Genomic DNA, 13,549 nt, shown 5'->3' on the forward strand with positions numbered 1-13,549 from the left:
AAGTAATTGAGTCTGCGCAGTTTGTCTTCATGATTTTTGAAGACACACTTCGCAGACTAGAGGTGTCTACTTCCCGCGCTGCAGGTATTTTAGGATGCCATTTCTAGCTCCTGCAGACTCGTGGCTTGGAGCGAATGTGCGCACTGCAGATGTCCTGTGTTTTAAGAACTTGCCTTGCTTCGCTTGACGCTTCACCTCAGTCAGTCCAGTCGATGCCTCTCTGCTACGAACCCTGTAAGTGGACCAGCAGCCAAATAGAAGAAAAAAAACATTGCAGCTGGGGAAATAAGTAAGTGACTCGCACGGGCCCGGCCTATTTGATGGAAGTAAAGATTACAATTCCATTAATCTTCACTGCTTTATTATGGTCTCAATAAAATGTATAAATGTATTGTATTTGGATGCTGGACACATCGTTTTCATACTTTCTTAAAGATTCTTTTTAGGTCTTGCCTGGCGTAGGCTGCGCGCAAGCACAGTCTCGCTGGCGAGATTTAATGAGATGTGGGTATTTTCTGTAAGGAGCATTAAGCCCCACCCCTCTTTTCCATTGGCTGGCGTCACCGTTTATGCTAAACGTTGGCCAGCCATTGGAAAAGAGGTGTCGGTGACGTATTCGCTTGGCTTTCTGAGCCGTCCCATTTGGAAGGCCTGGCCTGCTTTGCATTCGTCGCAAAAGGTTTCTTATCTTTATGGGGCCAAACACATGGCCCCATAAAGACAAGAAACCTATTAGCAGGCGAGGCCATCCAAGTGGGACGGAACAAAAAGGCAAACGTCATGGCGAGCGCGTCATGGTGAGCGCTTGTTCAGGAGGTTAGTTGGCTGAGGCAGCCGCAGCCCAGCAGGCGGAGGAGGAGCCCAAATGCCATCCCCGTCGGGGGGAAATTACCCTCCTGAGAGCAAGTGGAGCTGGTGGGGGAAGGAGGAAGAGACCTCGCCACCGCCCTCCATATAAATGACGGTGCACAGAAATTCCGTTCCGTTCACTCGCTCTTGGCTGCAGGGAAAGCAGCTTGAAGTATCCCAGGAACCTCCCGGCATTGCAGAATCAAAGATTCACAACCCCCCAATAGGCCACTGAAGGACAAGTTTCTGCCGGACAGCAACCAATCAGGGACAGCTGAGGAAATCCTGCCAATCGCAGGAACCGCAACTTCGTAGCCCCCACGGAGACCTAATTATATCGCTAACGGCATCGTCATGTTAGGTAAGCGAGGCTCTCGCCAGCAGGGGGCAGTTTGAACAATGGCAACTGTTTATATGTTACATTGATTTAATTGTGGAGCTGGCCCAAGACCGGCCTTGCCTGTGCGAAAGGTGGCATTTCATCACAGCATTGTGAGATGGGTGGTCATTAAGGTTGTGTGCCATGGTGCTCTATACGCCAAGAGGATTCTTCCTGCACTGCGCTCGTTTATTGAGAGGTTGGAGTGTTTCTGAATGTGTGTAATATGGGGGGGAGGGTGATGCTCAAGTGCACGACTTCAGGGGCAAGGGGCGGGTGCTGTCAGTATGATTCTGGTCATCGGAGTCTTTAATCACCTGTGATGGCCCCTTTTCCACAGTCCGCTAAGGTGTTTACCCCACAGGCTTGTCTGTTCTGAGTTTTTTAGTTTACAGACTTGTTGAATATGTGATGGTAGAAATGAGCCTCATGCTCGTATAATGTTCTGTGGCTCCATTGTTGTTTTGGGTGTTTTCCTGTGGGTTTTTTTCTGTGGGTGTTGGTAGGCAGTCATTTACAAGGTTTATACTGGATACAACCAGCCTCGGGGATCATCGTGGTTCACTATTCATTACTGATAACCGACTAAATGTTAACTTTCTTTTTGACTGTGCTTTCGACCAGAACAGTTTTTAAGCTTTGACATTCTTGAGCGAGACATCACCTAGTATAGTCTGATGTTGATGAAGGTCGAGTAAAACAGCAGAAGTGTCCTTAGAAATACTTCCCTCACTTTCTGAGAGCGTCCAATCAGCTGCAGCGAATGCTCACTTTCCAGTCAGTGGTGCAGGTAGAGAGTATTCCTTACGGGTTCGAGTGGCATCCAGTCAGTTGCCGTTCGATCACCGGACTGGGAGGCCGCTCCGTGTAGTGGGTGGCGAAATATACGAATAAACGCTTCTTTCAAGAAACGCTTCCTGCATCTTATTTCACTTTCTTGCAGATTCCTATTCTGTACGCAGCATATGAAAGCAGAGAGGTAAATCATGCTCTGGTGTAGCCCTGGGACACTAACACTACAACTTTGTGGGGAAAGCCATTATTGCATAGATATATTAAATGAGGGTCGCAGTTTAAAATCACAACTGGATCAACTCAGTCTTTTATCTTCTGCAGTCAACAACGTTTATTCAGTTTGAGTTGACATTTCCGTCCATCAAGACTGCATGCCATCAATATTAAGTCCTTGCTGTTTTTTCCATGCCTCAATCCCAGCACTTTATTTTCTGTAGATATGCATATGTAGTTTATGCCATACGGTGGATACGTTATAAACTCAAGAATGTAAACACAATCCGTGTATAGTCTCTTTGCATACACTCATAGTGTGAGCAGAGAATTTCAAGAGGGTGATTCAGGTCCAGAAGATCATCTCTTTTATGATAATAAATGATAACAAATGATAACATGTTCTTGCCCTGTGTGTGCGTGTATGCATGAATGTATATATATTTATGTATATAATTATATTCACTAAAAAACCAAAAGTTGGAGGGACGTTATAGTTGGGTTCACAATTTACTTTCTCAAAACCATACAAATGAAACAGTTATAGTCAGGGCTTTAAGTGGGCCAGGTCCTTAGCACCAGCAGTTTTAACAAGCATTTGCAATCAATAGGTCTCGCATTTACGCGAGTTTAAGCTATTGGCATTGTAAATAACAATGCCTTTTATTTATGTTTTAAAAACGAAAACAAAAATAAAAGGCATTGTTATTTGCAATTTCAATAGCTCAAACTCACGTAAATGCGAGACCTATTGCATTGCAAATGCTTGTTAGGATTGGGAGGGAGGAATTTTCATTGTATAAATGTCATTTGTAAATACAGGGAGGAACCTATTTACAATTCTTTAGACTAGAGTTTAATATGGGGTGCCATTTTAAGTAGTTGGTTCATTTGTACTTGTAAACAAAATGATCCTGTGAGGTGTCCTTGTGACAGATGTTATGACTGGCATATTTTCTTTACGGGAGAGGATGTGACTGTCAGAGCAGCTGATTTTTTGAGTGGGGAACTAGGATCGAATTCTGGTGTCGGCTGAACATCCTGTGTATCTGGGCAAATAACTTATTCTCCCAGTGCTTATAGAATATGAACGTTTCCTTGTCTAGTGCAACTGGTGCTCATGTAGAGTGCACCAGTACCTTCGGTCGAGTTTGGCCTTTATCAAAGCTGCACACAAAAAAATACAGGGTGAGAATGTCAGAACTGACTTATTAAAAACGTATTTACGGTTCATTTTTACCATATCCAGACATTCCTTAACAACTGATTTGGGGGTCATGCAACTAGATCTGAACTCGACACAGCACCGAATAAATTAGCTTTGCAGAGTTCCCTTCTCTTTTTGGAGCACATACCTGTTGCGTTTGGTTTCTCTACAAAGTACCTTTCATTAATTGTAAAATAAGTTACATATCTCTGTTAAAGTTTTTACCTATGCCACCTGCAGTGCTGAGCGTGCATGATAGTTTTGTTTTCCACTTGCCATGCCTTCTCAGCTGGATGCTGGTACCTGGCTTTTTGAACAGCCACCTAATTAAAAATTGTCTCTTAACAGGCTTTCATTTCAACTGAGATTTTCTGCTTCTGCTCACAATTTTTGTGCTCAATTCCTTGCTAATTTCCTTTATGTATTGCTGCAATACAAAAATCTGCCAAATTAATGACTTCCATTAACCTGGGAACCATAAAAGTAAAAACAGCTTTTGTTTTTTGCTCTTTGTATTTCAAAATATTGTTCTTGAAAATACATTAAGTTTAAAAAAAACAAGATTTGCGCAGGGAACGGCGATCAGCCTTGTGCTACCCTGATGTGAACTCCTACCTTTCCAACCTCAGCCTCATCACTCTCAAACTTCACCAAACTGCACCTAGTGTCACTTGGCTGACTAAAGTCACATTATCTATGTTGTTTGTTTTTCTATTTGTATATGTGACAGCTATACACTAAATTAATTTTTATAAATATCGTACATGAAAAACTGAATCTTTGTTTATGGTGTGTTTTGACTTTCATAGGTGTCTAAAGCACTTACCAAACATCTACTGATATTGATTGTCATGAAGAAAAAGACATTGTTAATATATTGTTTTCATTAAATTTTGTTCACTAAGCAATTGTTTCACCCCACAGAACTCATTGTAGATTATATTATGGGAAGAACAGATCACAAGGCATACAAAGCAAAAAACAAGATAGTACCAATATACAATTATTTGCCAGTAGCATATATTATTTCAGTGGGCAGTATCTGCCAGTGGCATACATTCCAAACAATAATATTCTTCTAATTCTTGAGCAGTTGGTGTGACAAGGCAGGCAACAATTAACAAACTATTCACAGAGTATCTGGATACAAGATCTGGTTTGCCTACACAGCGGCTATGATCATCCAACACCTGGCATTCTAGTTTATACTCTACCCTCAGATATAATGGCAAATAGGAATAAAATAGGCCTCCATCCTGGACTATTTACTTCATTTCTTAGAGGCTGAAAGTTGGTATTCTCTTTCATTGCAACAAGGTCTATCTCCAGCATACCCTAATCTTTAAATAATTGATGAATCTGCACAAGATCTCCCACTCATGACTATCTTTTTTGGTTGCAACTTAAGATATTACAAAGTTTCTCACACCTAGATAGTGTTAAGCAGTCAATAATGATTTATGTTTGATCACACACAACCTACAACAGTGTTTTCCTTCAAGAGATTGGGAGGGCTGACTTCCACATGCCGCATCCTGAATTATGCATGATGTGGTATTGCCTGTTCTGAGTTCCCCCTGAGTCAAAATGAAGACTTATTTCAATGATAAGCTATCACAGTTTAATCTAGAAGTGTGTCTCTATCCAGCAAGTTATTTATCTGCCACTATTGGCAGCTAAGTTTCTTAAAGGATGAACCGCATACCTTTCTGGAGAATACTAGAGTCTTGACCTTCTCTATCAAAAGCACCATACACACGGTCAGAAAGAGAACCATTTAAATGGGACTGCATAGTAGTAAATATGCTCATTTTCATTATTCGAAAAAAAAAAAAAAAAACATATTCTTACCAAATGATACATTGAGGGAACTTTGCCATTCGTTAGAGTGACCAATTAAGTTAAAATATGAACACTACTGCATTAAATTAAGGGAAACAAGAATTGATTCCACAGATACATACACGTCACATTTACAACATACTAATGTCAAACTAGACAAGAAAAAATAGGTTATTATATTATCAATTGTACCTATGGATGATGGGTGTCTTAGGAGACTTTTTCATAAGAAATGTTAAAGATGTAACACATCAACATTTTTATGATGCAATTATTATCCTGAAGACTTTTGTAAAGATTGATTGGAATTAGGAGAATAAAATTACACCAGTCTCCTTTAAAAACTAATATGACCTTTCTGAACATACATACAAATAAAAAAAAGTATAAATATATGTTTTCTAAAGATGATTACAAACTGGAGGCGTCTATATTACAAAGCAGAATTGATTCATGCCTTAATGCACATACATTTACCACTGCTTTTACACAAGAATACACAATGGCTTTTCTTTGACTAGTTTTGCAAATGTATCAAGGAACTCCATTGTAGAGAGATTCCCTAACTAGAAAATTAACCTAGCTTGCTCAAGCCATCTTGGGAGTTGGCTGTCACTCGAATTTCGTATTAAACTGAGAGGGGCCTTCTGGTTAAGGGTTGCCCCATAGTTTTCTCATCACAACTGTATTATATCCTTCTGAGAACAGGGATTTACTGTTCGTAAAGGACCTCTAGTATCAGACGCATCCTCAGCCTGCAAATTAGTTTCAAGGGAACGGAATAAGAGATAAGGGCCTCAAATATTGTAAATTCTTACAATAAGCAACTGTGCATAATTGAGAATGTTATTGCGATTTCTGTGATGGAGGTTATCTGTTCAATTATTAGCTGTACTAGTTCCAGAAAAGCGTTCAGTTCTGCCTCCAAAAACTGTAGCTATCTAGAAAATACCATCACTGTTTTGGAGTAGGTTACTGACAAGCTCAAATCAGAGACCAGCTTCAACACGGACATCTGGGCTTGCTTGACTTACTGTACTCATGCACCTTGCAACCGGTAATCTACACATTCGGGATTCAAAGTAGTGCCATAATGAAGCATCACTTCCTCTTTGCACATCCCCTTTGCTCATGTGTTACCCCACTAAGCACTTTGCAATACAAATGTGTCTTTTCCCAGGGATCCCTGGCAAGGGCTTAGAGGTAACTGGAGCCAGGAACTTTGTACAAACTCTGTGACCTGATCTGCGATCAAATGTAAATACTGAAGTACCTTGAACAACACGTTTTTTTAAATTCCGCCCGTTAAGTGGTGGAAATGTATATCAATCCAGTGTACATGGAAGCAACTGTCCTCCATTTCTTCCAAACAGAGGATGCCTAATCGCAAAAATCAGGATCACATTCTGGCCCTCATGATATGTACTCGGGTAATACAGTTCCTGCAAACAGTCATTATTAATTATCACAGTAATTACAACAGTTGTAACAGTAATTATCAGTTTGAAATCACACAAACAGTAATTATCTATACCCCAGGAGGCTGTTATTGTAGGGTGTGAGATTCCCTCATGTTTTGATCCTCAGAATGAGGCTTAACTGTGGTAATTAGCATTTGTGCTCACATTTCAATGGTCTTTTTCCTTACTACGAACATTTCCATTTCAGGAGGTCCATCCTGCTAAAGGTAAATTACCAGATGTCTATATTTTCTCACAAAACCTGTAATATCAATTTGGGCAGAAACTCCTCAGTATGCCAAAATACTTACAATGTATCCTTTTAAATGGAAGGTGAGATGGTTTTATTGAGAACCTCAGGGAGTGCCAGTTTTGTAGAATAATGAGCAACTAGGCCATTCCTCACACTAAAGGGCCACAAAAAAGAATAATTAAAGATTGTTGTACACATACTGAATGAACACCTAATGTATTCATCCTCTTTCTTTTCAAGGGCAATTATAGTTTTTTTTTATTAGAAAAGATAACTTTGGCTTGAAAAAACTGTTGAATTCTTCTTTGTTCTTATGTTCAGTAATTGTGAAGGTTCCAAAAACCAGTACAGATTTGAGCAAAGGGCTTGCCAATTATTTAGAAAGTTATCCGTCATAAAAGTGTCTCAGAGCGAGAGCGGCCGTGGAAACTCCAGCACACAAAACTGCTGACATTACACGTTCTTGGTGGAGGCAAACAGATCTAACTAAGGATCTCCCTACTCTTGGAAGTGACCTTGCGCCACCTTGGGATGAAAACGCCATTGTGTTTTGCTAGGCATTGATGGCTGAGTTTGTCCACTCTGGCGTTCAGAGAGTCCATTAGGTTTTGAACCACTATGGATATGCGCTGGCGTTCCAGCCAATTCCAGAGGATCAAGGCTTCTTGATAAAGTGTCCACTACCTCATCCCGCATCGTTTGTTGCAATACCACATGGCAGGGGTGTTGTCTGTGAACACCTGTGCCATCCTTCTCTTGATTGAAGGAAAAAAGGCGTTCAATGCCAATCGGATCACCCGAAGCGCTAACAGAATATCAGACCGATGTGGAGCCTGGCTTTCACCAAAGGCCAGAGTCCTCCGATCTCCAACTCTCACAGATGGACGCTTCAGCCCAGGAATGATGCATCTGTCACTACAGTCACCTCTGGGTGGGAAAGGGAGTGGAGTCTGCCAATGACGCAACTGCGGTTCGTCAGCCAACAATGTAGGTCTTTTGCGGTTCCCTTCGAGATCTGGACCATGTCAGTGGGATTCCCCTAATGCTGCACACACTGAAAGTTCAGGACCCACTGCAGAGCCTGCATACACCAATGGGCACGTGTTGCTAGCAGGATGCAGGAGGCCTGGAGGCCTGGAGGCCTGGAGACCCAGCAGCCTCAGTCAGTCTCACCAAAATCCGGGATAGAGGTTGAAACATCGGTATCATAGCCTGACTATCCTGAATTTGCCACTCCAGAGGATAGGCCCGAAACTGCACTGTGTCCAGAACACCTCAGATGAAAGGGAGCATCTGAGAGGGAGTCAAGTGTGACATTGGCACGTTGATAGTGAACCCCAATGAATGCAGAAGGTTTGCCATAGTCTGGAGGTGGTAGACGGCTGCCTTGGGCGAGCATGCCTTCAACAGCCAATCGTCGAGGTAGGGGAAGACTGGAACCCCTAACTTCTGAAGGTGAGCTGCGACCACCACAATCATTTTCGTGAACACTCGAGGGGGCACAGGTTAAGGCCAAAGAGGAGCACGGTGAACTGAAAGTGCTCTTGGCCAACCGTGAACTGCAGGTAACACCTGTGAGCAGGGATGACAAGGACGTGAAAAATGTGCCCTGCAAGTGATTCCATCCAGTTTCTAGGCTCCGGGGCAGACAGGACTTGCATGAACATCCTCAGAAAGAGATTGAGAAGGTGCAGGTCTCGAATAGCACAGAGTTCTAAATCCTTTTTGGGCACCAGAAATTAGCAGAAATAGCAACCACATCCTACTTCTGATGTTGGGACCTTGTCTATAGCTCTCTTGGCCAAGACAGCTAGCACTTCCTACGAAAGCAAGGAGAGGTGGTCCTCCATCAGTTTGTCATCAGTAGGTGGCATGGGTGGGGGGCTGGTCACAAAGGGGAGGGAGTAGCCTCTTTGGATGAGCTGCAACAAGTGTTGGATGTTATTGAACTCCAGTGGTGCAGGTGATGGCATATCCTGCCCCATTTGCCCTCAACTGGATGACCATGATAGTCAGGGACCAAACTAAAGGGGTTTGGAGGAAGCGGCTGCTGGGGTCGGGGGGGAGGGAGAATGGCCTGAATTTTGCTTGTCTGTCCTACGTGGTCTGTGGCAACCGCGAGTACGGGCACGAAAAGACTCTGCAATTTGTTGGCTGTGGTGGCTATGTGTATAGGTAAGCTATTGAAAGAAAGCCCCTTCTGTAATTACAAAAGACGGACTGGGGTTAGGGAGGGGTCATGGAAAGGCCCAAGGAACTGCCCATAGTCCTGCTGTCCTTAAGCGCTCCAGAGCTGATTCCGCCTTTTATCCAAACAAACCAGAGCCATTAAAGGGAATGTCCATGAGCAAAGTTTGGATATCCCCCGAAAAGCCAGTGTTTCTCAACCTGAGGGCCACCGACAATTGAATCACTCTGGTCAGCGAGTCTGTTGTATTCTACACATCTGATGAGGAACATGGCTGCATCCCTCCCATCAGCAATTGCTTGAGAGGGTATGGCTCAGGCCTCCTCTGAGACCAAGGCCAGCACTTGCGCAACTGAGTCCCAGATTGTATGAGAGTATCGATCCAAGAGGCATGCTGCATTCACTGACCGCAGTTCCAGGGTGTTTGAAGAGAACATCCTCTTTCTGAATGTATCCAGCCTTTTAGATTCCCTATTCAGTGGAGTGGTAAGGGAATGCACAGAGGTTGATTTTGAAGGGGGAGGCCTGGACCACCAAGCTCTCCCCAGGAGGGGTTCTGGGTGAGCAAACTGGGTTCCCTTGGGGCTGAGCGATGGCGGCAAGCAATTGTCCTGTGCACAGGAGCCCCTGTGCAGGGCTTGGACCAGGCCCTAAGTAGGACATCAGTAAGAACTTCATTGAGTGGGAGTAATGGATTGGTGGGGGCAACTCCTGATGAAAGCACCTCCGTCAAGAAGTTCATTTTGACTGCCACTGAGGGTAGCCTAAGGTACAGGACCCCACCTGCCCTCGCAACATCATTGCGAATGAGGCACCCTCCTCCATAGCCACGGTAGAGGGAGAAATCAGGTCAGTGTCTGGAGAGATGTCCAGTCCACTGGCATCTGCCAGATCCTCATACCAGTTGTACTCGGGATCTTCTAATGCCTGACATCCATACGGGTCTGCAAATCCCTCCCTATCATTACCCAATCCAGGCCTGTCCTATGAATAAGACACTGTCTCTGATAAGGGATGATTGCCCCCAGTTAGCGCCGGAGCTAGCGTCAGGCAACACCCGTTGCTGGCAATGGTGTGGGCACCCAGGTAGGTAGAGATTTCAGGACTGGCATTGTTCCCGATCGGTCAATGGATCCTTGGGGACCGACTGGTGCTGAGAGTGAACCCGTTTGACATTGGTGGCACTGGAGCATGCGCCCGGACAGGTTGAGGTTGCTTGACTGGCTTCACTCCAGATCCAGCAATGGACCCTTAGGGATCGACTGGTACTGAGGGCGAACCCGCTGGAGGAATACCAGTAGGTGTCCCTTTCGGACCCGTGGGGCCTGAGGGCGCTCCAGAGGTGTCAGGCCGCCCACAAATGAGGTGCATGGCCTTGTAAAACTCTTAAAGTAGAGGGGTCGCTCAATTCCTGGAAATTCAGGGAGGCGTTGAGCCGGTGCAGGCTCCACCACATAGGATAGCCCGCAACTCATCCAAAGACTTGCGTGGTGAAGTCTAAGACCTCTTTGACTTCTTTTTCTTCTTATGGGACATACCCGACTTCCCCAACGACTTTGAATGGGATGATGAATGTCGGGTACGGACTTCCCGAATGACCTTCCTCTCAACCAAGACCTTGAACATCGCATAGCCATTCGACGTCAGATGCTGAGGAACTTGAGGGAGCGCTCCCTCGGCACCTTAGGGTGCATAGCCCGGCAGTCCTCGTATATCTTGGCGTCGTGGTCTCGCTCTGGATACTAGAGAGAAACCATATGCGGGCTCATCACCGCCATCTGTAGGTGACAGGTGCCGCATGGTTTAAAACCTACCCTTCTGGTGGACAGCCTGCACACCAGGAGACAAAGTCTTTAAAAATCTTCAACAAAAGGTCGAAAAAAGGTCAATTAAAAAGGGATTGGGGTTAACCCCTCCCCGATCTGCGCTGACTGGCACAGAAAGTAAAGAAGTGACGTTAGCGAGCTGGGGTCATGCCAATATAGGCACCATGCACTTCATTTGCGGCATGGAAGACGCCCACAGATCCGAATGACGCCACCAACTGGCATGCAGAGGTACTGCTCATCAAACGTTTCTGTATCCAGTCTGACGCCTAGGGAATAGTCTAAGGTAAGAAATATGTGGCTAGAAGTCTCCATCAGATCACAGCATATAAACAGGAGAAAAGTGGACTCTTTCCATTTATCAATCAGTGGATAACTAGGTTTTTAACCCATTTTATTTTTAACAATGCCTGTATCAATATTCTAACCATGTACACCAAGAAGAAACATCATCATTATCCTTTTCATCAGTGAGACGCTACATAGACAATTGACTCTGTAGCGATATAATACACATAGGAAAGTTAAGGAGACAAAAACTCAAGAAAGTCAGAGAGAGGAAAAATCAAGAGAAACAGAATAGACAGAAACAACCACAAAAACTAAATCAATGAAATATATTTTTTCTAATCAATAAGTCGCATATGGTAAACAAACAATCATGTATATTCAAGAAGTCTTGTTCAGACTCAATCTGTGATGCACAGGCCTTAGGCTCCAAAAAGGTCACTTCGCTCCAATGGCGAGGGAACCAAACACAGCTTGACTTTTTAGTCATTCGTTGTTTCTAAAACTGGTCTCAACTGAGCAGTGAAAAGACAAAAAGGCGAAAAACATCCAGTCATGTCTTGGAGCCCCAAACATCCATCCTGGGATCGTCTATAAAACACTGATTTTGCTACTTGAGTGTTTATTGGCCCATATGCAATTTAATAACTATTTCAGTATTTCCTCCATAGTTTGGGGGATTCTTAAACAGTAATGTCTGGACCACATGAAGTAACGTTGGGAGGAAATTCATCTGAATAGAATTGATTCCACTTTTAAGGACAGGTCAAGGTGTCTCCATCTATATAAATCTTTGAAAAGAGTATCAAGCAATGAGGTGATGTTACATTTGTAAAGGGCCTTGCAAGTGTCAGAAATAATAACTCCAGGAGAAGAAAGTGAATCATGGAAACATTTGAAATCATAGTTCTGGAAGGTCTGTTTGGTTATGTATGAGGGACCTGCCACTCCCATGCCACAGAATTGTGTAGTTAATTCTGAAACCAGATGCTTTTGAGAAGTTCTCCATATCCTTCACCAGAGCCGGTATGGCGGTCACGGAATCTCTCAAAAAGCAAATATCATTGTTGACATTTAAGGCCTCCTTGTAGGTCCCACTTTTCGTAGTCACCCCTTTTATGGGACAGTTATTTATTTTTTCAATTAGGGGTTCAATCAATCAATCATGGATTTTAAAGCACACAACTCACCCGTGAGGGTCTCAAGGCACTGTGGGGAGGGAGGGGGGTGAGTAGCTCCGTTGGAGTAATTCGAAGAGCCAGGTCTTGAGGACCTTTCTGAATTGGTGCAGTGTCGGACTTTGTCGGAGGTGGAGGGGGAGTTTGTTCCAGGTCTTGGCTGCGAGGTAGGGGAAGGATCTTCCACCTGCTCTGGTCCTGTAGAAACGAGAGACGGTGGTAAGGCCAAGGTCTACTGAGCAGAGGTTTCTCATGGGGGCATGGAAGAAGATTTGGTCATTGAGGTATTGGGGTCTGATGTTGTGGAGGGCTTTGTAGGCGTGTGTGAGCAGTTTAAAGGTTATTCTTCTTTCGACAGGGAGCCAGTGGAGGTCGCTGAGGTGTTGGGTGATGTGGTGGTGTGGGATGTCGAGGATGAGTCTGGCTGCGTAGTTCTGGATGGTCTGGAGTTTGCAAAGGAGTTTTTTGTTGATTCTAGCATAGAGGGAGTTGATGTAGTTCAGTCTTCTGGTGATGAGTGCGTGGGTGATGGTTTTCCTGGTGTCGGGGGAATCCATTTGAACGTTTTGTGAAGTATGATAAAGGCTTAGCACCAAAATGCGTCTGGCAGTGCAGGAGGCTTGCACATTAAATGCACTTTGCTTGAAAATTCAGTGAGTGCGCTCATTCTTGGTTGACCCAGACTGTGTTGCCATCGTGGATGCGTGTGTAGCGGTTCACCACCGCTGGAGAAGCACCGGGGACACGTGGAGCGGCGGCAGTGACCTTTTGTTTTGGAAATATATATATATATACACACATAGACAGATGAGGATCTGTATGTGGATATGTAAATAGAATAAGGACTCTTCAATGCTGTAAAAGATGAATGAAAAATTACTATTTGGAGCTCAGGGAATGTTAATATATGTCTCTCTGAAATAACTAAATGATTGTTGCTATGAATTGCTAATTTTTTGAGCTACTCCATGAGAGATTTTTTGAATTGGACAAGCCCTTTAGTTTGATGAGGATGTGAATAGCCTTGATATTTGTTGAAAGAGTAGGGGCACTTGTCTACAAGATGGAGGG

General features: G+C 43.9%; 1 protein-coding gene across 4 annotated transcripts in view; it reads right to left on the reverse strand.

Annotated features, from left to right (window-relative positions):
• Window positions 1-13,549, reverse strand: part of CNNM2 (cyclin and CBS domain divalent metal cation transport mediator 2) — a 1,019,413-nt gene that overhangs the window by 19,485 nt on the left and 986,379 nt on the right. The gene's annotated exons all lie outside the window — the stretch shown is intronic.

Source organism: Triturus cristatus, chromosome 1_2, assembly GCF_964204655.1.
Source record: "Triturus cristatus chromosome 1_2, aTriCri1.1, whole genome shotgun sequence".
Classification (NCBI taxonomy): Eukaryota; Metazoa; Chordata; class Amphibia; order Caudata; family Salamandridae; genus Triturus; species Triturus cristatus.